The sequence below is a fragment of the Ostrinia nubilalis genome, chromosome 26, assembly GCF_963855985.1.
Source record: "Ostrinia nubilalis chromosome 26, ilOstNubi1.1, whole genome shotgun sequence".
Lineage (NCBI taxonomy): Eukaryota > Metazoa > Arthropoda > Insecta > Lepidoptera > Crambidae > Ostrinia > Ostrinia nubilalis.
In genome coordinates, this window is record NC_087113.1 from 3,575,645 (window position 1) to 3,603,140 (window position 27,496).

Consider the following 27,496-nt stretch of genomic DNA (forward strand, 5'->3'; position numbering starts at 1 on the left):
TTGCGAAGTGTACATGCTCTGTATCTTTTGATTCGGCTAGTTATAACTGTAAGTTTTTGTTTAAGAGTGTCTATGAATTGTGTAATTTGCGTGTTTGGTTCTTCATGCACTGAATGTATCTTGTATTGATCCATTATTTTCTTTACTTGGTCTATTAACGCTGGGCTTCTATTTCCGTTATTGAATTGAGTCATTTTAGCTATCTTTGCTCTGAGATCTTCTTTCTTCTTTTCTAATCTAATTTCCCATTTAGGCCTTCTAACTGTTGTTCTGTTTGTCCCTTCTGTAGTTGTTTCCATTTTTGTTCCATTGCATTTAGCTGCTGTCCATGCCGCGCAATATATTATCGTTTGGAGTGTTATAAAGTCTGTTTCTTTATTTAAATAATTTGGAAGAATAGTTGTATTAATATAGTGTATTATAGCAGATAACTTTTTCGATGTTTTCTGTTTCCTGATGTATGGTCTACTAGTAGGTTCGGAATCAATGAAAGCTAAATAGGTTTCTTCAAAGGTATCTCTAATCTCGCGGTGGGCATCTGAATCAGAGTCATCTGTACGGGCAGTCCTGCTTTGATGTGTTTCTTCCTCCAGTGTTGCAGTATTTGTCTGTTGCGTGCTATTTTGTTCAGCGTAAGTTATAGAATTAGTATCAATCGTATGACTAGTAAATGTATTTTCTTGCGTAGAATAATTTGGTATTGTGCAATCTATGCTTGGCGACTGAATAAAATTTTCGTTAGTGTTAGCTTCTGTTGTTACTTCATTTTTTATTTCCAGTAATTTGTTAGGATGTACCAATCTATTGTTAACTATCGATCGTCTTTGATCAGATAGTCTTTGTGCCGTGATGTGTGCGAGATTTGGGTGTGTGTCAATGAATTTTTTGTGTAGTTTATTTCGGTAAGCGGACATATTGGTCTCTGATTCTGTAACTATATAATAACATCTCATCAGACTTTCGTTTAATTCATCGGACCATCTCATCCTGGTGTTGGTGGTGTTGGTACCTTGTGTATTGGAATGTGCAGAAGTGAGAGTACTATCTTGTGTTTGTGTATTTATTTGCGTGTTATTTATTTGTATTATTATTAAGTATGTCCTTTTCCCACTCTGTTGCAGGGATGTTATGGATAAGATCCGTAATCGTCGAAACTTTCGGATATCCGAAATAAAAAAATATTCGAAACCGTAACCGTAACCGATTTAAAAGTTTCGGATAATTTCGGATTTAGGCAGTTTTAAATTGTTTTTTGTATAGCATTATAAATGTAAAGGCATAACAGTCTGATTTACCTTTATAATGCCTTTATTAACCGACTTCAAAAAAGGAGGAGGTTATATGTTCGACTGTATGTATGTTTTTTTTTTCTATGTATGTTCACCGATTACTCCGTCAATTGTGGACCGATTTTCAAAATTCTTTTTTTGTTCGATAGGGTACACTTCTGAGGTGGTGATCTGATGATGGGATCCTAGGGAAATCGAGGGCAACCCTCAAATTTTATAGGCACGTATATCGTTTTTCAAACCTTTTCTTAAGTTATTCAAGTATTTGCTCCTGGAAATCATCATCTCATATTGATGAGCTGATGATAGAAGGTACAACTCCTTAATGCTTAGGAGTTGGAGGATAATTCTTTAAATTTTATAGATAACTATAGTTTCTAAATTTATTCAAGTGTTTGCATCAGATAGTCATCATCTCATCATGATGAACTGGTCATGGTAGGTACAACTCCTTAACGCTTAGGAGTTGGAGGATATTTTTTTAAATATTATAGGTACAATTAGACCCACAGTTGTATTATTTCATGTTTTTATGGTAGGCTGACGGTTTAAGGTCTTTTTAGGTTGCCGATATGATAACCTGTATTTTGTAGGGAATATTATTTTACACTTGACATGAAGAATATAGTCTCAATGTACTGCCTTCAGTGGTAACATCAAGGTAATAATTAGTTAACTAAAAAGCAAGAAATAAGTAAATTTTTATAAAAAAAAAACCGACTCCAAAAAACAAACACTAAAAAGTAGAAAAATAATTACCTACTAATTACTTATTTATTAGGACGAATTAATATTTATGTTAAACCATGATTGATACTTTTGGAGTCGGTGCAGGCAAACTTCACACGTTTCATAATCTTGGCACCGACTCCAGAAGTATCAATCATGGTATAACATAAATATTAATTCGTCCTAATAAATAAGTAATTAGTAGGTAATTATTTTTCTACTTTTTAGTGTTTGTTTTTTTACTTTTTATTCGATGTTAAGTGTGCGGCCAATGCGGCCATAAATGAACCGTATTGGACAACTATTGCAAAATAATTGCATTCTAAAGCACATAACTATATCCGAAAGCATAACCGAAACTTTCGGATATCCGAAATAAAAAATATCCGTAACCGTAACTAAAACTGGTATAATATTATTCCTATATCCGTAACCGTATCCATAACAGAAACTACATAATTATCCATAACATCCCTAGTCCCTACTTTCCAGGACGTTTAAATACACGTCCCAAATATAGCTTGCCCTACCATCGGGACAACATAATGGGCTGATGCTGAGAAGAAGTGAGACATTTTTAATTATGATTTTGAATGTTTCTTTTTAAATGATTTAGCAGAAGAAAAAGGTAAGATAATCTATTCTCTATTAAATCATTAAGTATATCATCTAAATTGTTATAAAACTCAGCGATTAATGGCCGTTTTCACCATCAATCCCTAATTTACGTACGTTTACGTACTTCCCTAGGTGTCACGTAAAAATTAGAGATTGATGGTGTAAACGGGCATCAGAGTCTCAAACTAAATTATAAGTAAGTAGCTGGAAAAACTCGACCTGCCTAAATTGGTTTATTATTAACTTTCTTAGAAGGTACCTAAGTAACTAAAAGGGTTGTGTAGGTAATGAAGGTAAACTATTATCACACACACAAAAGTATATTTTCCAAAATACTTAGTTGTTCTTATAATATGATTGCACGACAAGTAATTTCATTGTAAGACTAAAGTCTGGTCGCCGAGCACGTAGAATTTTGTCCAATGATCCCAAGCTACATATCCTTATCGCTCACGCACGCGTAATAAATATTGCTGTCGCGCGCGACTGTGCGACGGGCGGCAGCAGGATAGGTAGCTTGGGATCATTGGACAAAATTCTACGTGCTCAGCGACCAGACTATAGCTGTGCCCGCGACTGAATATGTAATTTTCCCGTTTTTACAACGTTTTTCTTTACTGCTTCGCCCCTATTGACCGCAGGGTGAGCTTTAGGCTATTAACATTAGCCTAAAGCCCGATAAATGGGCTATCCAACACAAAATTATATTTTTAAATCCGACCAGTAAAGTAGTTAACCAAACAAACTCTTCAGCTGTATAATATACAGGGTGGTCCAGACCAGATGGATATACATTTTTTAGAAAGTTGGACTAGGGACCAATCAGGCCCCGCCAGGAAAAAAATCGCTTCCTGGGTGAATATCAACAAACTCGTTTTTTGCCTAATTCCGGTGGCGAATTTTAATTTCCACTTTCCAAAACTTTTTTGTGGCAGAAATAATAGTAAATAACTTGTATTATTCAATGATATGGTAGAGATCAAAATATTATTAATACTTCTCGAGATATGTCAATTTGAAATTATCAAGAGCCACCGAAATTGTATTTGAGCCACCGGAATTAAGAACCAATCCACCGAAATTTATTTATACAGCGGACTTCGGAATGTTACGGATGATTGTCTCAAATTACTTATTTATTTGTAATCAATTAAGTATTATTATCCAGTAAAGATGTTTATAATTAAAAACAATATTCAGGCCTGTGTTGTGACCCTAAAAAAGCATCAAATCTTCCCACGTGAGTCGTAATAGCCGACTAAGGAATCAAAATACTGGAGGGTGGGCTGCAGCATCTTTCCGGGTATTATACTACCATACTGAAATAAAATAAAATAAAATACTGGAACTACCAACCAGCCTGCTAAGCATGGTGATAACGGCAAAATCCCTCCATAGAGAACAAATCCAAAACTTTCTGGCTCTAGCCGCCAACAGCCCCGTTATTCTAGAGTCATCACAAAGACATCATACATGACCCTCAAACCCAGAAACCAACTCTAGTCCCAGGAGGGCGACCAACTGCCCCAGGTTGGTGTTAGGTTTATCTTCCATAAGTAAAAATATTGGTCCAGGCTAGCCAAGTTTTCATGATGGTATCATACCTATCCTATACTCAGAATTACGCAACTAATTATTCGCTAAAGACCATGCGAACTGGAGATTAAGTATGAAGATATTTCTAGATCTATACCAGCTACTGAACTAACACATTACATATTTGTGACAGGGTAATTTAACGGAAAACTATGCAAACCTAGCGACAATGAGCTAGATGAAAGTAGTACAATTAAGAAACGGAGGACTAAATCCAGCCAGCCTCATAGAGAGAGAAGGCCTAGCAAAAGATGCCAGAACTGTAAAAGCGTACTGAGCTGCACCCTAATAGTACTGCAAAAATCAAAATGTAGTAATCATTTTTAGACGAACAGGCAATTTAATCACATTTGCATTCTCCGATCACCACACGGCTTATGACCGCAGTCTATGAAGGAACACTATCTGCGGTTGCGATCCTCATCAGTGAGGGACCGAGGAAGAAGAAGAAGTCATCACCGAAATAGAAGAATGCCGAATAAAAGATGCTCAAAAGCTGTCGACTGATGAAGCCTAAGCCACGACCAGTGCCAATCCAGCTCCAAAGCCCCACGAATTTTCATCTCGAGTGGCAGAATAGATTGCAACCTACGAGACTAGGGAAATTTTAGCTGTTTCAGGACTATTCTCATCTGTTTTTAAGATTCTGCTTAGTATCGATGTATAAATAGCTATCCAAGTCCTCACGCTGATACAAAGTGTATTATAGAGACGATTTTTTTGTAATAAATCGAAAGTATGTATTTGCGAGGACCAAATTGAATATACCAACATGAATAACGAGGATAGCAGAACCATTTTGGTAAATGCCTAAGCTGCTAGGAGAGATTAAGAAGCACTACTAGTAATTAGGCTGAAGATCGAGATTATTCCGACACTTTAGCGAAGATATCCTAGACTTTAGTTTGAGTGAGATTAGAATGCCCTATTAAAAACAACAAGGTATGTACCAGGAGATAATGAAATCACAACTGAGCTTATGAAATCAGATGGAATGCTAGTACTAAAGTTCTCTTAAATACCACCATGTTTATTGGTCGATAAACCAAAAAATAAGACATGGTGGTGGTGCTAGAGACTGGAATGGAATGGACGTTGGCGATGGTCCAGAGTCAGGTGAGGCAGCTTTTTCCTGAAACATCCAGTCTCCCAGACAACCTCATTTTCGAAAAGACGTTTGTAATACTACGTACATATTTAATGCTGCGTCAAATTATGCAGAAGACTGAGGACTATAATCAGTCATTATTATTGGCCTTTTTGTACCTTCTTCGATTCGGTCAAGACCTGGGCTGTGCTACAGTCTCTTTAATGGCGTCAAATTGACTGTCGATACATGCAACTTCTGAAGTATTTGTATGAAAACTTCATCATATCAGCCCTCCCCAAGATCAGAACTCGAAACTTATCTGATTGCTGCGAGGGTTCAGAGTTGGAGACACCATAATCTCTTAAAGTCTTCACTACCTCCCACTTAGAGGTTTTCAAGCTTCTGAGCTAGACCGAGCTCAGTATCAAGATACGGCGAGTACATCACACAACTTCGATTCACTGACGATATTGTAGTTATGACTGAGACCTTAGTAGACCTAGGTACAATGCTCCAGAGCCAATAAGACCAATTCCGGCAATAGATTCGCCACCGGAGCCACCGAAATTGCGCCACCGGAATTGAAAAACTGTTACAAAATTCAAATTATAAAGAAAACTATAATTCTGATCAATAATTTCTGTATGCAGATACAACAAAACACCAAACTTTAATCATGTTAAAGAATCGTTTAGCATCTAAGTAAGTAGCTTTCACTCATACACTTGCCAGCGAAATTGAAAAATTTTGTATTCCTGTGCCGCTGATACTAATATTTACGGGTCTGCTGGAAAAACAATACCACAAGTCGCAAGTCTTTATAGCCCGATCAGGAGGACACAGTTGAGTGATGCAGGGAAGAAGAACTCTACGTCTCTCAAAGCTTCTTTGGAGAAGTAAGAGAGTGTCGAAATTGAGCCACTGTAATTGCTTTTTTTCGTGGGACAGTTTTGAAAGGCTATTTAAAACACTTAAAATATGAAATATCACATTTCTTTCATATCATTTGGAAGTCTTATTTAATGTATTTTATGGCAATACTATTTTTAAATTACTAGAATCCCCGAGAAAGAAGGAATAACACAATTTATGAGTAGAAATAGAGTTAGGACGCGCCACCGCTATTAGATTTTGGGTCTTTGAAAAATTTTTTAGTACATAAAATAACTACCTATTGTCCTGAAGACTTTGCTATCGTGTAAAACGCTGTATAAACTATATACAGAAAAAAAATCATAGCTCTAGTTACATTTCTCCCATCGATTCTCAGCTCCGCCGCGTAAAAAACGTGTTTGGGATATTCACCCTCCTATTCAATACGAGTTATGATTTTTTATTTGAAGACATGGAAATATTTTTTTTTGTTTTCTAATAATTCAGTTTTTTTATTGCATTTTAGACACTGTTTTCTCTCTTAAAAATCAATGCAGCAAGATATTTTGGAAGTGACTTAGTTCGAACTCTACGGATTTTGTTGAGCTCAATTAATTTAAGGAAATAAAGTGATTCTCAGCTTTTTCCTGTGTTGTTATTTATTATCTGTGATCAAACGTTCAAAAAAATATATCCGTCTTGTCAGTCTCACCCTGCATTATAGAAAAGTACGGTAAAATTTTATAAACTTTTTAGGGCAATAGAAAACAAAAGACAGGAGAAGATGGACGAGTAAGTTTAAATAACTAGCCAGATTTTTAGGTCAGATATTTTGACTTAGCTCCTACAAAGTGACTTTGGTTGCCTCCCCAGCCCCCTCCAAAAAACCACCTCAACTTTTGTTCGCGACCTATCTTTATACAGAGTGTTGATTTCAATCCTCGCCATATTTAAGGAGTTGATTAAGTAGCTTATTCTGAGAAAAAAAATTAAAACGTACCTACTTTAACTTTAGTTAGTCAAAGAAAAATACTTATTACACTGCCTACTTTACGTGGTTTCCTTCAGTAGGAAAATATTCGCTAAAAATTCCACTTTCATTTGTAATTTTTTTGGTGGATAATGCGTTTATATATAAGACATAATACCACATAATATCATAATATCACCTAAATAAATATGGCGAGGATTGAAATCAACATCCTGTAGAGCTAGACTATTTTTCAACTGACAGAGTTTAGTACCCCGAACACGAATAACTCCCGTAATCTTATTTTATCGAATTACAAGCGATATGAAATTCTTTTTCACTTTTTCACATGTTTAGGCTATATACAGCTCTGACGATCAGGTAAGGCGATTACACACTTGTAAAGTGTAAAGCAATCGTATTCTTGACAGTTCAAAACGTACGCTATATTTTGTCAAACGCTTTGATAAACTGATTTTTATCGTACGTTTTGAACTGTTAAATGAATGCACCTCTATTATGTACCTAGCTGCCAAACGAATTTGTGTTAGGTGTTTTTAAATTATTATTGAGTACCTACTTATTTAAGGCTGAGTTGCACCACCTAATTTTGACCGTAACTTATAACGATAACGCGTGTATTTTGTATGGAGTTTGACGTTTGTTAAAGTCAAAGTAAGATGGTGCAACCCAGCCTAACTTTTTCTAATTAACTATAATTAAATTAATTTACCCAATTATCCCACTTTATTCACTTAGGTTTTAAATTATTTTAACGTTATTTTTTTAGTTTAGGAACTACATAATGAAATTAATTTCTCATTTTCTCGTTGGTTATTATGCTAGCTTTATTTAAATGAAAATTTACTAAAATTTTGTTTTAGGGATCTTTTAGGAAGATCACATGTATAGGAAATACAGAGGAAGAGTTTTGCCTAGCCGAAGAGGTGGTATGTACCAAGTATTTTTAATATTTTAACTTAAAAATGAGCTAATTCTTCAATACGAGAAATTCCAAACAAATCAAATTAAAAGCTCATTTTAATTTTGCAAGTAGGCTTTTAAAAAGCACTTTTACACGTCCCAGTATTAACCCTATCACTGCTTCGAGACAATGACAATGGGCTAGTGCTGAGAAAAAGCAGCGCAAGAAACTCAGTTTTAGTTAAAATAAATATACATTTTAAATGTTTCCCTTTACTTTTCAGGATGCCGAATATGCTCAGGTACTTACTTACCTACTTTTTTTTTATTTATTTTTTATTCACAACGAGGAAGCTCTTGGCCTGTATCTCACCTGATGGTAAGTGGCGATCAGGCCGAAGGTGGAAGCGAGCTTCACCCGGAATCCTCAACCACGGAGGAACTGGCTATCTTACCTCTAACTGCCGGAACACAACAATGCTGTTAACATTGTTATTATGGCGACAGACTTAGGTAAGATGGTGGTAGCAAGCCAGGCGGACTTTAAACGACTTCCGAGGCCCTTAGTAATGCTTCAAGTACCAGCAAATCGAGTGAGACACAATAGAAATCAATTGTTGCCGCGGTCCCATAATATGCTACCACTATGGTACCACGAGATGAGATAGTGTTTTTCCGTTTTTTTTAAATATTTAATTGTAGAGTGCCTCATAGATCAAAATGATCGAATGGTCTTATAGCTACATTAAACTACATAATTTGAATTTATAACAAAAATACACGTAATAATATTATGTATGTTAACACAGTTTTTGTGCCATTAGTAATAGCAATAGTTAGTCTATATGACCGATTTTTAATTGGCCGATAGTTGGGTCAGGCTGTTAATCAGTTGTAGGGCCCGCCGTGTAGGCAGGCAATCGCCGGGAGGGGCTGTGGTAGAGAAGGCTTTGTCCGGAAACCCACAGTTTCCGCCCACTTATGGCGAGTGACGGAGCACCGGGGTCTTTTTAGTGGGTATGCCTCGTCCTTCTGACTTGGTGAGCCCCACATAACCTACCCTGTCCCCGCAGGGTAGGTATGCGATTCAACGCATTTTTTCCCCGTAAAAAAAAAGGCTGTTAATCAGTATGGAGATGTATGAAAGTGCGCACTGTACACCGATTTATTATTGGCTATCGGCCGAATCTTCGTACAAATTAAAATCGGGTCCAACTATCGGCCAAGTAAAAGTCGATGGTCTGCGCCAATGCTTAGAATCAGGCCCAACTATCGGCCAACTACAAGTCGGTGCCTTAGGCTTAAAATACAACATGTTTTTCCTACTTTTTAATTGTTTTACAGGATATGCATGACGTACGTAAAAAAGAATTCTTTTCATAATTTTAAAATTTTCTAATCTATATATATAAAAGAAAGTCGTGTTAGTTACTCCACTTATAACTCAAGAACGGCTGAACCGATTTAGCTGAAAATTGTCAGGGAGGTAGTTTAGAGCCAGGAGAAGGACATAGGATACTTTTTATCCCGTTCGAAATAAAAAAAGTCTGCTTATTTATTGCCATTAAGGCGGAACAAAGTTCGCCGGGTCAGCTAGTATCTCTTAAAACTAAAATTACATTTTACTTATTAACTAACACTGTTTTTATTATATTTAATTTTCAGTTTATTCTGAGGCAAGGCCAGAAGTTACGTCAATACAGACCAATCTGAATTAAGAGTCAAAATGCAAAAAAAAAAACAAGAAAAAAAAAGAAAAAAATCATCGGCTGTTTTGTTTGGAAAACGTAATATTGGGTTAAAAAAATAAATCATATTAAAGCTAAACATTAGTATTATTTTGGTCACTGATAAACGTCCAGTTAATTTTTACAAGCTTTCGTTTTAATGCATTTTAAATCTTGCAACTTCCTGACAACCATTGAGCTGAAATCTTGCACTAAATAAAAATATTTTCTTTCTTTCTTTCCTTCTTTCTGTCTTTCTTTCTTTCTTTCTCTCTTTCATTACCTACCTACATAATATGGTGAAAGTACCACTAGTTGACAACACTTCAACTTTAGCTAGACCTTTCAAGTCAACTCCTTATTGACTTACGGCAACCAAATTGCTTCTGGACTGGTTAGCTTAGTCTTGTTAAGGGTATTATGAACTAAAAGCCTGTTTTTCAATTTTTTTTACTATTTTATTTTATTATGAGTAAAAAGTAACGCTGCTTTCTCATCGCACTCCACTCGCGCCGTAGTACTTAACTGCGTAGAGGCTTGTCTAAAGTACGGCCAACGAGAAGCGATACCAAATGTAAACAAACCCAATGTTATGGGTGAACCCGTCTGACTTTGACATATTTTGGCGGGAGAACGAGACATTACGACGACAAATACACAAGATAGGAAGAGACAGAATATACTGTCAACTCGACAGTCGTATCGACCTTTTATATCGCTGCTAGTTGGCCGTACTTTATGTAGGATTAAAATATTCTTCTTTTTTGGTCCGGCATGGGTGTGAATGGTATCTCGTATCCATAACATTCAGTCATATAACTCACAAAGAGACAAAAAGTCTGATTACGTTGCTGAAAAAAATTCAAAAGTATTATAGGTCGGTATAGCAATAAGGAACAAGGGTTCGAATCCCGCCGGCGCCAATCGACTATAAAATTGGTGACCCACTCGTGACATAAGTACCTATATTTGCTTAGTAGGAAGGATATTACTAATTTGTAATTTTTTTTATAAAAAAACAATAAAGAATTGTTTCTTTACGAGATTGAGTCAGAAATAAGGAGATCCCTAAACAAACTAAAGTCGCTGACATAGCCTGACGGATTAGCAAGCTGAAGCAATGGGCGGGGCACATAGTAGGACGCAGAACTGACGGCTGATGGGGCAGCAGGGTTCCAGAGTGGAGACCACGTACCGAAAAGCGCAGCTTGTGACGTCCACTCTCAAGGTGACCTGGTATAAGTATTAAATATCCTTGGTGTATATCTTTTCATAAAGGTTATTAAGTAAGCCTTTGTTTTTGTCACGTGTCTTCCGTTTTGTACTGGAGGCAAGTCTAACCCTAACTTCGAACTCCTCCTATTGTTCTGTTCTTCTGATATTTCGTTGCGGGTCCAATGACAGTTTTAACTTTCACCCGGGACAAACTTTGCCTTCACCGGTTAAGTTTTTATTGGACAGGAGTTGCAGCGGTGCGAATAGTCTTTAGTTCGTTTACGGATCTCCTCATTCGAACTCGTCAAGAAACATCCGAGTTTGAGGCTTAAGATTAAAAAAAAAACTATTAGCTAGCGTAGTGGCACCAATGATCGACACTTTAAGGAGATATTGGGCTTCTTATTAAGATTAAAGGTCATTTAGTCATCTTTAAACCAAAAGTAACGATTGAGCATGATAAGGTATATTCTTGAGATAAAAATAGGATGTATTATTTTTATTAACTATACACGGACTAGAAAAAAATCCCAAAAAATGAAAAAGCATATAAATCTCCAATCATCGACACCGAATCTCCAGTAGTCAACACCCAGTCATCGACAGCTGCCACTTACCGACACCCAGTTATCGACGATCTCCTTTTTTGGCAAGTACTCGACCAGGTTTAGGACAGAAGCTTTGCCAGTCCTGGCTGGTGTACTGCCGGTCGACTTAGAGGTACAGAAGCGTGCGGCTATATACTTCGCATCAAGGGAAAATATACCTAACCTCCGATTTCTTAAATAGCCGCGATCGTTCTAAAATAAGCCGATTATTTGATTCCCGAGAAGTCGTTGAAGAGGAATTACTTAATGAATGGCAAAAAAGATGGAATACGTCAGTCAAAGGGCGTCACTTATATAATTTCCACTGCAGACCCACGATACCCCTGGTGGTATCGTGGGTCTCGTTAAAGAACTACACTTCAGACCCACGATACCCCTGGGAGTAAAGTTGACAAACGAGGACCGGCGCGGGCGCGGCGGGCCGGGAGGGGACGCACAGTGCACAGTGTTGTGGAATACCTCTTTGAATTCTAAATTGATTTCATTGAACATGCATACCCACGATACAACCAGGGGTATCGCCAGGGGTATCGTGGGTCTGCAGTGATAATTACTTACTTCTTCCATTGTTTCTATTTCTATGTTGTACTGTAATGTACCTTTTTCATTACTCTGTAAACAGTATTAAATAAAAAATATGTAACTATACAGGATGTCCCAAAAACAAATCCTGTATGTTGTAAAGAAAATCATAACTCGAAAACTGTCAAAAGCCGCAGTGATTTGGGTAGCCCTAGTGATGCTCTACCTCTGCTTCGGCTTGACACTATTTTTGGGACACCTGTATAAAAACGGCACTTAAGTTATTTAAAGTAATGAATGTTAGAGCAGCGCGCTAAGTTTCAAACTTACTTCACAAATGACATAACTCAAGAATGCAAACCAATATAAACAGTTTTCTACTATCATTGTGATATTGTTGATCTCTACATAAAGTCAGTTTTTGATTACTAGTAGAAAAAACGTCTATCTTTGAAAGTTATGTTTAATTAGGTATTTCATTAAAACTGCATTCTGCGTGGATAGTCAATGAATGTTGGTGAAATCGATTAGTTTCAGTAAGATTATTCGAATCAAAATCCTAGGGAAAGTCGCATTCTTGACACAAATCGATATATGGGGTTATTAAATCGGCAGAAAATAATAGTCACGAATTATTTGACGCTGACTGTACAACAACTTAATACAATTTCATAAAATTAATTAATAAATGTTTTATTGGAATGTAATTTGTCATGTTTCATTTCTCACCTTTTTCGATAATACATAGGTACCTACTTATCCTACCATAACCATTTATAAAGGTACAGGATAAGTACCTATATGAATAAAGGTCATTTAAATCAGCAAGACCAGGGTTTACATAATTACTTATTTTACAATTAATAAACTTGATAACCATATCATGTAACCCTGGTCTTCCTGATATAAATAAACAAATAATAGTTACACAACAGTTGTTCTCGTTCTCTATACACCAAGCCAAAAAAGCAGCTAATACCATTAAATTCTTTATTAATTAGTGGCCCTTATTTCAGGGTACATACACGTCCCAAATTGTAAACAATACTGTACTCATATCGCCCCAGCTTTGTGCAGGTAGTACGTATAAACCTTCCTCATAAATCACTATAATCTTTGCTGCAAACTGCATTAAAATTAGTTGTACGTTGGGCACAGATAGTGGGACAACTTTGTCTTATCATTTCAGCCAAATGACGTCCACTGCTAGACAAAGGCCTCCCCCCCAAGGCTTTCCACAATGAACGGTTCTGCGCTGCCCGCATTCAGGCTCTTCCCGCGACCTTTTCTAGATCGTCGGTCCTAACTTTATCTAGTACTATTCAAAATTCAAATTCAGTACATAGGCCCTTTCCAGGGCACTTGTACACGTCCCAAATATAGCTTGCCCTACCACCACTTCGGGACATATGGGCTGTGAAACTCAGTCACCTATGTAATGATAAGTAGGAATAGCAGGCTACGTTCAGAGTGAACAGCCTTCCGAACCTGTGGCCAGCGTGAGGAGTGTGGGCCAAATCCTCCAAGTGAAAGAATTTTTCAAATCGGTGTAGGTTCGGAGCCTATTCGACAAAAACAATCAAAACAATCAGTAATTCTTTCCTCTTTATAAAATTTTTGAAGCTCTCTTCACTTCTATCTATCCCATTAAGTAATTGATTAAAACTCATTTACTGCTGAAAACTGCTGTCCGTGTCGCACCCACCCCTTTGAAGGTAGGAGGAGACTCTACACTCGAAGTTGTTGACAATTATGTATACCTGGGACAAACAGTCCAGTTAGGTAGGGCCAACTTCGAGAAAGAGGTCAATCGTCGAATCCAACTTGGCTGGGCAGCGTTCGGGAAGCTACGCAATATACTCACGTCCGAAATACCGCAGTGTCTCAAGACAAAAGTCTCCGAGCAGTGTGTGTTGCCAGTGTTGATTTATGGATCTGAAACGTGGTCACTTACTATGGGCCTCATAAGAAGGCTCAAGGTCACCCAAAGGGCGATGGAGCGGGCCATGCTTGGAGTTTCCCTGCGTGATCGAATCAGAAATGAGGAGATCCGCAGGAGAACCAAAGTGGCCGACATAGCTCGCAGAATTGCTAAAACCAAGTGGCAGTGGGCGGGGCACATAGCTCGTAGAGATGATGGCCGTTGGGGCAGAAAAGTTCTCGAGTGGCGACCACGGGCTGGAAGACGTAGCGTGGGCAGGCCTCCTACTAGGTGGACCGACGATCTCGTAAAGGTCGCGGGAAGAGCCTGGATGCGGGCAGCGCAGGACCGTGCATTGTGGAAAACCTTGGAGGAGGCCTTTGTCCAGCAGTGGACGTCATTTGGCTGAAACGAACTGCTGAAAAGTGAAAGCACATAGTATAGTATAGATACGTGTTGCCTGTAAGGGTAATTTCTAATGTTTTACCTACTGAATAAAATGAGATATCAAAGCAATTTTATATCTTACTTTAATTAGTATTATACTCGTAATATTTAATTGACCAATGGTAATTAATTTTCCAGATTAAAAAAACATAATTGAAATTAATTAGGCAATAATTTTGTGCAGTGAGAAGTTGATTAAAATGATTGAGTGAAATTGATAATTAACTGATTTCACGCTTAAATTCAATTTTGCCACCACTTTGTCAATTTATGAAAAAGAAGGCTAAATTGAAATCATTGTGAGGAGACCATCTGCAAAATGCAGTTGGCTCTGGTGGTAGGTTTTGTGCTATTATGCCTTATTATACCAGAAATTTCGAGCAGGCAGCGCAAGGTTAGTAAATATAATAATTTAAATAACAATAGTTTGTAGTAGAAAACTCCCACTTCCACTTTTTCGGTGGATTTTATTTTGTGGGGCAAAATACCGGTTTTGGCCATTTTTATTTTTACACAGTTTTTATTTACAATTTAAATTTTAACTAATTATACCAAAGCATTATGAAACCATTTCAATTTTACAGTATTTTTTAAATATACCTAAAATGGCAAAAAAATTACAGTGACCACAAAGGGGGTCTTTACGCTAAAATTCTAAATGGCGATTAAGGGTAGGAATAAAACATCAGGCCTCCCCAACCCGTCTGGCCAGTGTGGGGACGGGGAGTTTAGGCCAAATCCTGTCTTAAAATACCCCTGTCTTCAAGTTAATGGCACCATTTTTTACATAAATTATTATTTCTAATTAAATTAACACATTACAGGAAAGGGGCGATGTAGTAAGTAAAATGCACATTTGAAATTACTTACCTACGTACTAAATTAATAATTTTATCAAAATCACGTAGACCAGTATCTCTAGCATGAACAATTTTCGTCTTCGAATCGCTTGCGTATCGACAAAATTCGATACTCAATCTTCGAATTAAACGATAACGTGACAGTTTTGATTCTCAAAATAAGTTTCTTGCAACCATTTCTTTTTTTTTTTTTTTTTTTTTCTATTTATTTGGCACAAAAACAGTCATTACAAATATCACTTCTAAACAAAAATAGTAACTAAGAAAAAAGACAACGAGTGCCCAAAAGTAACAATTATGAACAGATAGTTACAAGACAATAATATTTCTAAAGTTTAAGTACATCCATGATAGGTTTATAAGTTTACAATGGTATTTAAACTAAAGGTGTGCAAGTGCATATTCGAGAAAAACTAAACAATTATCGACTCTTTCTTAATCATTAAATTACAAAAGTTGTTTGGTGAGCTTGGACTTAATTGTGTTTATGGAATTATTAAATAAATCTATGTTGGAAAATTCAGTGTTGTACATATTAAGGCAGCGAGTAATGTAGTTATTTCAAGTATAATTTTTACGAGATAATGGTGGCACAAACATTTTAATGGTACGTGAGGAGCGTGCAGGCAAACGAGTTTTGACAACAAAATTTATTTTCGATAATAAGTTCGGGGAGTCTACATGGGAGTTCAATAATTTAAAAAGAAATACTAGATCAAATTGTTTTCGACGGTTCTGTAGGGTAAGTAACTTGCGTGTTTTTAAAGAATCACAGTATGACACATCCGAGCTGTGGTTACTACGATAATTTAATACTTTTATAAATTTTCTTTGGATTTTCTCTATGCGATCAATATCCTGCTTGAAGTGAGGGTTCCAGATGGTACACCCGAAATCCAGTATTGAACGGACAAAACAAAAATACAGAATTTTAAAGGTAATCAATTTCTGAAAAGGTTTTCTCATAATAAGTTCAGTTTACGACACGTTCACAAGGTCGCTGTTGCAGTTTTCGTACTAAATCTTTTGATGGCGATTCGAATAACGCAAACGATTCGAACTCGGAAGTTTATCGTGCTAGCCGTACAGGTATTTTCTTGTGTTAGCGAGCAATGGGTATCTCATTTTCAGACTTCAGACTTGAAAGAAGACTTTCAGGAGAGTCTGTCTGACCAGTAAACCTAGGACTTGCGCCATGATAAACTTTTATCAATGCATTTTATCGATTTTACGCGATAATCCCAATATTTTATCACGGCGCGAATGCTAGCCCGGGATAGTCTTTGAATATCACAAAATATTTTCAATATTTTTATTCACAATAAAATATATTTTTCAGCTTGAAATCGAAGTAAGATCTTTAATTATATTATTAAACATCTTAGAAGACGTTCTGTAATGACTTTTATTTTTAGTTTGTTTGTTAAACTTACAGAGATATAAGTCCTCTTTCTAATTTTTAGTTAATGTACGCCAAAAATATATTTTTTCTTTCTTTCCCTGGCCGAATTTTAATAATCTCGATGGCAGCGACTGGATCTGCCAGAAGAAGTCCCTCTTAGGCTTACCTAGTAACTACACTCGCGAGCAAAAGTATGGAATCACTTACATAAAGTTGTTTCCACGCGAACTTGTGTACTAACAAATTTGTTAGGAACAAAAAAAGTGGCACCATTTTAAAGATTAAATATTTATCTTTAAATTGATACCAAATTCATTTAAATCACACACCAGTATTTAAAAAGATATCCCGGCTGATGTGAAGAAGTAACGAAAAAGACATGTATGAACTGTTTGATACGTCGCGAGTTGCGGCCTATTTACCCCCTATAAAAGCACGCGTTTTCGGATTTTTGCTTTCACACGTTGATTCATACACATCTCCGCTTCTTTTGACACTTTACCTGGGATTCTACACCTTCAGAAGCAGCACAAATCGTTGCAATATTGCAAGAAGGGCTCAGCCAGCGGGCTGTCGCACGTCAGCGCCACATAAGTCAGTCCTGGGTTTCGAAAGTTTTAAGACGCTTTCGGGAGACTGGTGGCTTTATCCCGAGACCAAGTTCTGAACAGCGCCGGCGCACATCGCAGAGGGAAGACCGTTTTTTCATGTCAACCTCTCTATGAAATCGTCATTTGACTGGAATCGACGTCCAGTAAGAGCTCAGAAATGTTCGTAGGATAGCTGTTAGCGAGTAGACAGTTTGTCTAAGACATAAGCAATAGAATTTAACTCCAAAAAGGCCTGCCACAGGCTCGAAACTGACGGCAGGTCACCGATAAGCACGCTTTCAATTTGCTCGTACACATCTCGATGTTAAGTCGAGCAAGCCACCCCCATAAGCCACTATTTCAGCGAACCAGCACTGCACAAATCGCTCCTCAGGCCGCCTATAAACCCGACCTCTTCGACTGCTGCCCTGCAAACACAGTTTGCATTCATCGAAGAACAGAACTCGCCTCCATTACTCGCCTTCCCATCGAGATGTGTACGAGCAAATTGAAAGGGTGCTTATCGGTGACCTGCCGTCAGTTTCGAGCCTGTGGCAGGCCTTTTTGGAGTCAAATTCTATTGCTTATATCTTAGACGAACTGTCCACTCGCTAACAGCTATCTTACGAACATTTCTGAGCTCTTGATGGACATCGATTCCAGTCAAATGACGATTTCATAGAGAGGTTGACATGAAAAAACGGTCTTCCCTCTGCGATGTGCACCGGCGCTGTTCAGAACTTGGTCTCGGGATAAAGCCACTAGTCTCCCGAAAGCGTCTTGAAACTTTCGAAACCCAGGACTGGCTTATGTAGCGCTGACGTGCGACAGCCCGCTGGCTGAGCCTTTTTTGCAATAGTGCAACGATTTGTGCTGCTTCTGAAGGTGTAGAATCCCAGGTAAAGTGTCAAAAGAAGCGGAGATGTGTATGATTCAACGTGTGAAAGCAAAAATCTAAAAACGCGTGCTTTTATAGGGGCTAAATAGGCCGCAACTCGCGACGTATCAAACAGTTCATACACGTCTTTTTCGTTAAAGATAAAGATATCCCGATAAGATTCGGTAAAGATATCCCGGCTGATGTGAAGAAGTCTTCACATCAGCCGGGATATCTTTTTAAATACTGGTGTGATTTAAATGAATTTGGTATCAATTTAAAGATAAAAGTTTAATCTTTAAAATGGTGCCACTTTTTTTGTTACTAACAAATTCGTTAGTACACAAGTTCGCGTGGAAACAACTTCATGTAAGTGATTCCATAGTTTTGCTCGCGAGTGTAGTTCTTCTATTTCCCACATAGTAGCATGAATTGGGGGTTCTCTCAAAGCCCTTGTTACTTACTGTCCTTCGTTCGTTTCATCCAAATGACGTCCACTGCTGGACAAAGGCCTCCCCCAAGGTTTTCTACAATGCAGCCATACTCTTCCCGCGACCTTTACCAGATCGTCGGTCCACCTAGTCCTGGACCTAGTCCTAGTAGTCCTTGACAGGACAATAACTCCGCTCCGTTTCATTGGGCTCCGGGGGACACCGTCGGGTTTACGTAAGCTTCGTAGGGCCTTTCGGCCTTTAGTGGGCAGGCCCTAGTGGGGAGTCCCACTTAACCCACTGGTAGTCCCCATGAGCAAAAAGGGCATGAGCCATGACGAGTTTCAGCCTCTAAGCGAGTTTTACCGGTACTTGTAATGCTAATCCATTTATATTTTTAATAGTACGTGCGTCGCGATCGCGATCGCAAAGACGATTATGGTGAAGTCGGAAAAGGTGTAGATGGTCCATCTCGAAGACCCAGAGTGCCTGGTGACGAAGAAGATGGAGTAAGTAATGTAGTTTATTACAAACATAATTATACCTAGTTTATCCATTTTTTTTTTTCGATTTTTGAGCTAATCACCCATTTTCGTTGGTGCACATTATCCAGATTTTAATAGTGATATTTAACACCTTTTTTCTAGCCTTACGGCAATCTATTTAAGGTTCCTGACGATGTAAAGCCCGTAAGTTTTTTTTACTATTAAGCCATTTAAAAAAAAGCGCTTTTACAATTCCCATAACCGTACCACAAAGAGTTTTTAAATAACCTTGAAAAAATCGAATTGCTCAAGAACCCACGGCCCTTCGCTTGCCGGGCGACTACCCTCACTATCTAAAATACTTGGACATTGGGAGAACCCGTCGAATTTTTCAAGTGTAACACGCTGTTACTGCCAGGGTTGTTTCATCAATGCTTATAATATCCAACAGAAATATTAATACAAATATTTGACAGTTGGTTAAGATGAATACAACTTATTTCATAGTTATTAAAATTTTTAGCGTTCAGAGTCGCAAGGTGGGAGTACCCACATTAGGCAATTCGATTTTTTCAATTATTTTAGTTCGAGATACGACTTTTAACGCTAAAAAATTTTAATAACTATTTTTTCACTAGGTCGAAAGGCAAGGAAAGGGGTGTGGTGGCTGTAACAGCTGTGGATCTTGTGGGGGCTGTAAAAAGGGGCAAAAACGGAACAAGGGTCCGTCGCCTTGTGCAAGCGAAGCCGGTCGGTATGGGGGCAAAGGGGGCGCTCCCGGTCAACCCGGCCAACCTGGGGGCTATGGGGGGAAGGGAGGAAAAGGGGGATCAGCTTGGGATAGCGACGAGAGCGACGAGGGATGGTATGGGGGATGGTCTGGAGGCAAAGGGGGTGGTGATGGTTGGTATGGAGGAGCTCCCGGACAACCGGGAGGTGGTTGGCACGGAGGGAAAGGGGGTGGAGGAGGCGGTTGGTACGGAGGCAAAGGAGGGGCAGGAGGCGGTTGGTATGGTGGGGGATCACCGGGATCACCTGGAGGCCACGGGGGAGTGCCAGGAGCACCCGGTCGGCCCGGTTATGGGGGCGGTGGAGGTGGATATGGGGGCGGTGGAGGTGGTTACGGGGGCGGTGGAGGTGGTTATGGAGGCGGTGGGGGCGGTTATGGGGGAAGACCCGGAGCGCCTGGAGGCCATGGGGGAGCGCCTGGTGCACCCGGTGCACCCGGGGGTTGGGTAAGTAGAATTCTACATGTTTATAATAATAATATACCTACATATTATATTAAGAAACGGCAGTGATGTCACTAGCATCCTATAAAGGACGTCGCACATTTCGCTCACCTAGCAGTATAATGACACATCTACTTTTTTCTTATTTTACAGAAATGAGGGTCAAAGATTTTACAAATGTTTGAAACGAAGTTATGAGTTCATTTTACATTTTATCATGGATTTTATGGTTTTAGCAACTAGTATAGACCTTAATAGATACTTAGGGATAAAAAAATCCACTTCAGGTTTCCAGGAGTTACTTCATAGCAGTCAAAGAAGAAGAAGAACCATGCAATTGTGCCGTTATACTTTTTGACAACTTCCAAAAATGTCATATATGCCCCAAAGCCATAATTAAACAGGATGTGAAAACTAGAAATAATGACAATTGGTTGATAGAAAACAAAAGTTTTTATTTGAAATCAAGATCCAATAAAAAGTTTAACTAAAATATTATAATAACCTATATAACCATCAGGAATGGCTCTTTCCATACCAGGTGACCGACCACGCTGGGAGAGAGGCACGTAAACTCGCTCTGACGCTGGATCTCTCCCAATTGATAGACTGTGCGTGCAACCAGGGTCCCGGACGTCGACACTCACACAGCCAACTGCCTTGACCTTCTGCTGACATCTGATCCAGACAGATATTCCATCCTGGTTACTGCTCCTCTTGGAACTTCTGACCACTGCCTGGTGAAAACTGTATCGACATACTCCCCATCTGATCGTGGCCCTTGTGGAGTAAGACGAGTATGGCGATACAAGTCGGCAGATTGGGACGAGATGCGTCAGTTTTTTGCATCTTTCCCTTGGAGGCCGGCATGCTTTTCTTCTCGAGACCCAACGAGTTGCGCCGATACCATAACTGAAGTTATACGCCTGGGTATGGAATTCTTCATTCCTTACTCAGACGTCGCCTCAGGTAGCAAAGCTCGCCCTTGGTTCGATGCTGATTGCCGTCATGCTGAAGCGTGTAAGCAGTCAGCGTTTCTGGCATGGGCTGATGCTCGAACGCGCGACTCACCGGACACTCGCAATCTGAAGAAAGCCTACAACCAAGCCTCCAAGTCTTGCAAAAAGGCGTTACGCAGGGCTCGCTATGATCATATTGGACGCATTGGCACCAAACTTGCTTCTTACCCAGCCGGGCCCAAAGCGTTTTGGTCCCTTGCCAAGGCCATCCAATCAAACTTCTGTCGCCCCAGCCTGCCGCCACTGCTGAAACCCGATGGCTCACTGGCTCACTCTGCTGAGGAAAAGGCGAACCTTTTTGCCACCCTGTTCGGTGATAACTCACGTCTTGACGTCGCAGGCAAAACGCCACCCTCATTACCCCCTGCCTCCTCCACCATGCGTGAGGTCCGCATACGGCAGAGAGAGGTTTTAAATGTCTTGCGTTCTCTTGACGTAAATAAAGCCAGTGGACCCGACGGAATTCCGGCAATTGTCCTGCGTAACTGTGCGCCGGAGATGTCTCCTATTCTGACACGCCTGTATCGACTCTCAATTGAGACTGGACTAGTCCCTAAATCATGGAAGCTTGCAAACTGCAAACGTACAGCCCGTACCTAAAAAGGGCAGTCGTGCTGACCCAACTAATTACAGACCCATCTCTGTTACGTCTATACTCTGCAAGATAATGGAACGTGTCCTGCCGTGTGTCTGCAACTCTTTTTCTACTGCATATCAACGATCTGCTCAAACCCGGCACCTTTGGGTACGCAGATGACACGACAGTGACAGCCAATTATATATCCAACGCAAAAGCCAACAGGCGTGAGGTCGAGTCTTGTCGTGAGTCCTTAATTGAACGCTTAAATTTGGCCCTTCAGGATGTCTCTGATTGGGGCGATGCCAACCTGGTCCAATTTAACGCGTCAAAAACACAGGAGTGTCTGTTCTCCGCAAAACGAAGTCCATTTCTTATGGCTCCAACATTCCGAGGTGTGCCTGTCAAAATCACCGAGCGACTGCAACTCTTGGGCATTGAAATGTCCAGCAAGCTGAACTTTGGCGAGTACATCGAATCCATAGTGAAAACTGCTGCCAAAAAACTTGGTATCCTCTCGAGGGCAAGGCAGTACTTCTCCAAGAAGCAAAGGCTGCAGCTTTATAGAGCACAGATCCGACCTTGCATGGAATACTGCTGCCACCTCTGGGACGGCTCTGCCAAGAAACATTTGGCTGCTTTGGATTCGGTGGAAAGGCGTGCCAGAAGACTTATCGACAGCCCTACCCTTGTTGAAGCGGCGCTCCAGGAACTTGACCATCGCCGTAAGGAAGCATCCCTATCGGTTTTCTACAGGCTACACTTCGGAGAATGTGCGAAAGAATTACACGAATTAATTCCACCAGCCCCCTTCCATCATCAGGGAACCAGACGCAGGTTAGCGTACCATCCCTATATTGTAGACATTCCACCAGCTCGCACTATGCGTTTCGATGACTCTTTTATAATGCGAACAGTTAGGGACTGGAATTCATTGCCTGCTGCTGTCTTTCCCGAAAACTATAATCCGGGCCTCTTCAAGGCGAGAGTGAATAAGCACTTACAGGGCAGATATGTACCATCCTAGACTGCATCCCACTTAACATCAGGTGCGATTGTGGTCAAATATAACATTCAAACTATAACAAATAAAATAAAGTTTAATCATGACGTATCTTCTCTTGTCAAATGTACCGTTTTTCTACTAACTTACTAAGTTAATAAAATGTCACATTTGCCACTTACGCCAACACAGATTTAGAAGCGATTGCAACTCGCGGAGCGCCCCGCACAACTGACAAATAAGCCGTTGTTATGCGCGGAAGCGGGGGGAACGTAGCAAGTGCTACAATGACACTGAACGCCCTCTCTCGACAAATAGTAAAACTAACACCGTGACGTTTTACCACTTTATAAATTATACACTCTTAAACACTTAGGCCGTAAAAACTCAATTTCGCTTTTTTTGTAAATGTGCCATTATACTGCTAGGTGAGCGATTTATCAACCTGGAAAGGGATCGTAACCGTATCAACTCGAGGCGGTCAGTATTCTTTGTATGGAACTCCGTACTGCAACGCACACTAATATCCGCACCGTAACTCCTTTGATCCCTTTCCGGGTTGATAAGTTTGGAGGTGCAACTCAACCTTAGAAATTGTCATTGTGGTCATAATAATCATTTCCATTTCAAAGCAGCTTAGTCCCAGAATACTATTATAATATGATTTCTAGGGAGGCGGAGGCGGCGGCGGTGGATGGCGGCTAAGGTAGGCCTTATTAATTTCACACTAATAATATTATTAAGAGAAAATATTTTTTATTTGTTGGTTTGATTTAATAGATAGGCAATTGAAAAAATATTTCACCATTGCTATGCCTTGATCAGGAAATATGTTTTCATAATTTTATTTATTTACTTTAAAATACATACATATTTTATAACGTTAATTGCCAATGATCTCAACTTTTTTTAGAACGAAGGTAAGCACTGGTAGTTTTTATTAGATTTTTCCTTTTTTATATCCTGTTGATTGATCCTTTTTTTTTTACTATGCCTCCGAATTCAAACTTTTGACCTATTTCAGGATGACCAAGTTCAGAGAAGCGGAGAAAAAAGGAGAAATCGCAAGTAGGTACCTTTTATTTTATTTATTTAATTAACCTTTTATTTTATAATGGCTGGGTTGCACATCTTACTTTAGCTTTGACAAACGTCAAAAGTCTGTCAAACTCCATACAAAAAACACCGGTTATCGTATAGTTACGATCAAAGGTACGATTATTTGTTACCGCGGTCCATGAGACCGCGGTAACAAATGGTTACCAAAGGGTTAGGCTACCAAAAGGTGCCAAGGGACACGAGACAACGATGCAAATAAAAAGAAAAATTACTGTAATTATACCATTAGTTACAAACGAGCAGGTAGGTGCTGTTAAATAAATAATATATCAGAGTTAGATGAAGTTTGAAAGAAAGAGAAAAACAATTTTTTTTCACTTCATACTTAATTTATTTAATAAACCATAAAATTTTTTTAGCACGAGAAGAGTAAGTACTAGTAGTACTATAGTTCTTATATAGTTCATTCGCGATAAGCCATAATTTATTTTAATTATATTGTGGTTACTTCAACTACCTAGTCGATTTGAATACGTGAAGAGGGCGTTTGGCTTTTTAATTTTGCTATGGCTATAGCTACTTTTTTTTAAATAAAAAGTAGCGTTGCTTATAACTTAGAAAACCACTATTTTCTTAACGCGAATTCATGCAGTGTACCTAGTGCCCAATTCAAATCAATTTGCGAGTATGCGAATTCGAATCGCCATCGAAAGATTTACTTAGTATGAAAACTTAAACAGCGCCCTTACGGTCGTAACGAGAACTAAAAAAATAGCATGAAACAAATTTTGACAATCGAGATCGTCACGTTATCGTTGAATTCGAAGGCTGGATATCAAATTTTGTTTCACCGATGTTATAGTGAGAAGTTTGAATTCGCAAACGATTCGAAGACGAAAGTTTTTCGTGCTAGACATACAAACCAGAAAAACTCATGAAAATTAGTCATAGCTTAAACACTTTTTTACTTAAAGTACCGGTATGGCGGCGGCGGCGGCGGCGGCGGAGGCGGTGGCGGCGGCGGTGGTGGCGGCGGCGGCGGTGGAGGAGGTGGAGGCGGTGGCGGAGGCGGCGGCGGCGGCGGCGGTGGCGGTGGTGGCGGCGGCGGCGGTGGTGGCGGCGGATATTATTATTGGAGATGGGGGTATGTGACTAGTTTTCATTTGTACATAATAATGAACCTTAACTTCGAACTCCTATGTTCTTCTGATTAATTTCGTTGCGGGTCCAATGACAATTTAAATTTCCCCGGGACAAACTTGACCTTCACTGGTTGGGTTTTTATTGGCGGTCAAGCCGTAGATCCTGGCTACGCAGGAGTTGTAATGGTGGGAACGAGAGGTGGGAATAGTCCCATTGTAGATATGGAGTTGGAATGTAAACAAATCACTGTGATGTTTTAATCATCATCATCATCAACAGCCCTTTACAGTCCACTGCTGGACTATGAGCCTCCTCCACTATAGTGGAGGGTTTTGCCATAATCTCCACGCTTGGCAGGCGGGTTGGAGATCGCAGTTTAAAAGATTGATGTTTTTCAGAGAGCGCTGCTGCCCATTCTCTGTTTGATGTGTAGTCCCTAAGTCGCCTCTTACGACACCCGCGGGAAGAGTAGGGGTTGGTGACAAATGTATTCTACTCTGCCGTCACCACACGGCTTTGAGACAGTATTTCTAGTCTTTACACCAGTGAAGTAGTATATTCGTTATGTTCCAATAAAATGTTTTAATAAATAATTTTTACTTTTTTAGATTGAATAAGAAGGTAAGCCTGGTAGTTTTTGTCTTGACATTAACTAAATACAATCGATCGAGTTAAGTGCGCACCTGGCAGCCGTGACGTCACATCGACGCTCTGATACGGACGGGAGGTGTGCGGGTGAGTGCGAGGGAGAGTCGCCTTCAAGCGAGGTGCGTATAGTTAGCTCGATCGGGTTGCACAATACTGATATCTACTTGAATTACAGTCCTCTCAACTTAAGCTGAGAATTGCATTTGTGTGAGTGCACACTGATAGTGTAGAGTGGCAATCGCCTTGAGGTGCGGGTGTCCCGCGCATGGTTTAAACCGGTTTATACTAGTTTATAGCAAGCGGCCCTTCACTTCCCTGCCGCTCACATACTTCACTTCACCCCCGGTACTGGTAGCAGATAGACGTGTAATTTTATGTGATTGTGTTCGAAATATTAGTAAAATGGCTCCTATTGTAAGTGAATTTCCTGTACGAAAACCATTAAGCAGCCAAGTGAAAGAAATTTTATGCAAATTGAATAATTATTAACACAGGCTCTGACTCTGATGAGTCATCAGACGAGAGTGAAGATGAAGATGCAATGAGCGGAGTAGAAAAGTTATAAGATTCAGTCATTATGAGGTCGAGAATTGGACAGTTGGTCACATTGTGTTTTATGGACTTCCTTTTAATAAAACATTAATTTTATTTGTATGTGTTTTACTAACTGTACTTTTGGCGATCACTCACACAAATGCAATTCTCAGCTTAAGTTGATAGGACTGTAGCTAGTGATATTCTTGAACTACAAGAGAATATTAGTAAGATTATACTTTTTTGAGTTTCTTATTTAATTTCCTTTTTTCATTCATTTTACTTATGGTATTTTCTATTTTTCTCAGCTTGGAGACTACCCTAGGAAACGCGTGATATGCCTGATAAACTACCGCGACATGCAGTGCCTGGGACAAGAATATCAATATGACCGACCAAGGCAAAGTAAGCACTAGAAATATAAGAGAGAGACTAGAAAGTAGATAATAATATAGGTGATGACCCTACCAACTTAAAAATAACAAGGTGGTTTTTAAATTCAGTGGTTTTTGTGTATTTTTGTTAGAACTCTGTCCTTTATGAATTGATTTTTTAGAGTTTTTGAGTAGTCATTGGTATTCTATTCTATTACTAATACTTCAAGTTCAATATTTTAGCGCTTTTTTAGTTTTACTTAATTTATCAACCGGGAAATGTCATCGTAACCGTAGGTAATGTCAACCGTATCGCTTCGGGCGAAGCGTTTTTACGGTACGGATAAGTGAGCGTTGCAGTACAAAGTTTCATACAAAGAATACTAAACGCCTCGAGTTGATACAGTTACGATCCGTTTCCAAGTTGATTGGTGTGCTTCCTTTAAACTCAATGATTTCGTATTTATTTTCAGAACACAGGCAAGCACAGGCAGATGACTTTGACCCAAGTGATTATGATGCGCCTGAGAATGGAGCACCTGGGGAACAAGGATCTGACGATGAATATTCCAATTAGTCGAACCTTACAGTTCCATTAAAACATTGTCTCATTAATATTTTCAGTGTTTTTATTTTAGGTATAGATAATATCTCATCACCATCATCATCTTAGCCATAAGATGTCCACGGCTGAACATAGGCCTCCCCTAATGCTTTCCATGTTGCCCGGTTG

At 39.3% G+C, this 27,496-nt stretch overlaps 4 long non-coding RNA genes across 7 annotated transcripts; 3 read left to right on the plus strand and 1 right to left on the minus strand.

Annotated features, from left to right (window-relative positions):
• Nucleotides 1–10,340: 10,340 nt before the first annotated feature.
• Nucleotides 10,341–12,573, minus strand: LOC135084528 (uncharacterized). The gene is made up of 3 exons (XR_010259877.1): nucleotides 12,492–12,573; nucleotides 12,198–12,251; nucleotides 10,341–10,667 (listed from the first exon to the last, which is right to left on the minus strand). It is a non-coding gene; the product is annotated as an uncharacterized LOC135084528 (long non-coding RNA).
• Nucleotides 12,574–14,840: 2,267 nt separating this feature from the next.
• LOC135084493 (uncharacterized) lies at nucleotides 14,841–16,740 on the plus strand. Its single transcript, XR_010259858.1, has 3 exons — nucleotides 14,841–14,923; nucleotides 15,354–15,368; nucleotides 16,729–16,740. It is a non-coding gene; the product is annotated as an uncharacterized LOC135084493 (long non-coding RNA).
• LOC135084492 (uncharacterized) lies at nucleotides 16,729–19,929 on the plus strand. The gene is made up of 4 exons (XR_010259857.1): nucleotides 16,729–16,740; nucleotides 19,094–19,198; nucleotides 19,337–19,378; nucleotides 19,813–19,929. It is a non-coding gene; the product is annotated as an uncharacterized LOC135084492 (long non-coding RNA).
• Nucleotides 19,930–25,177: 5,248 nt separating this feature from the next.
• Nucleotides 25,178–27,380, plus strand: LOC135084491 (uncharacterized). Of its 4 annotated transcripts, none has more exons than XR_010259855.1 (3): nucleotides 25,178–25,208; nucleotides 26,698–26,794; nucleotides 27,237–27,380. It is a non-coding gene; the product is annotated as an uncharacterized LOC135084491 (long non-coding RNA). The 4 variants fall into 4 exon arrangements; XR_010259853.1 differs by lacking the exon at nucleotides 25,178–25,208 and adding an exon at nucleotides 25,815–25,828; XR_010259854.1 differs by lacking the exon at nucleotides 25,178–25,208 and adding an exon at nucleotides 26,204–26,269.
• Nucleotides 27,381–27,496: the final 116 nt, after the last annotated feature.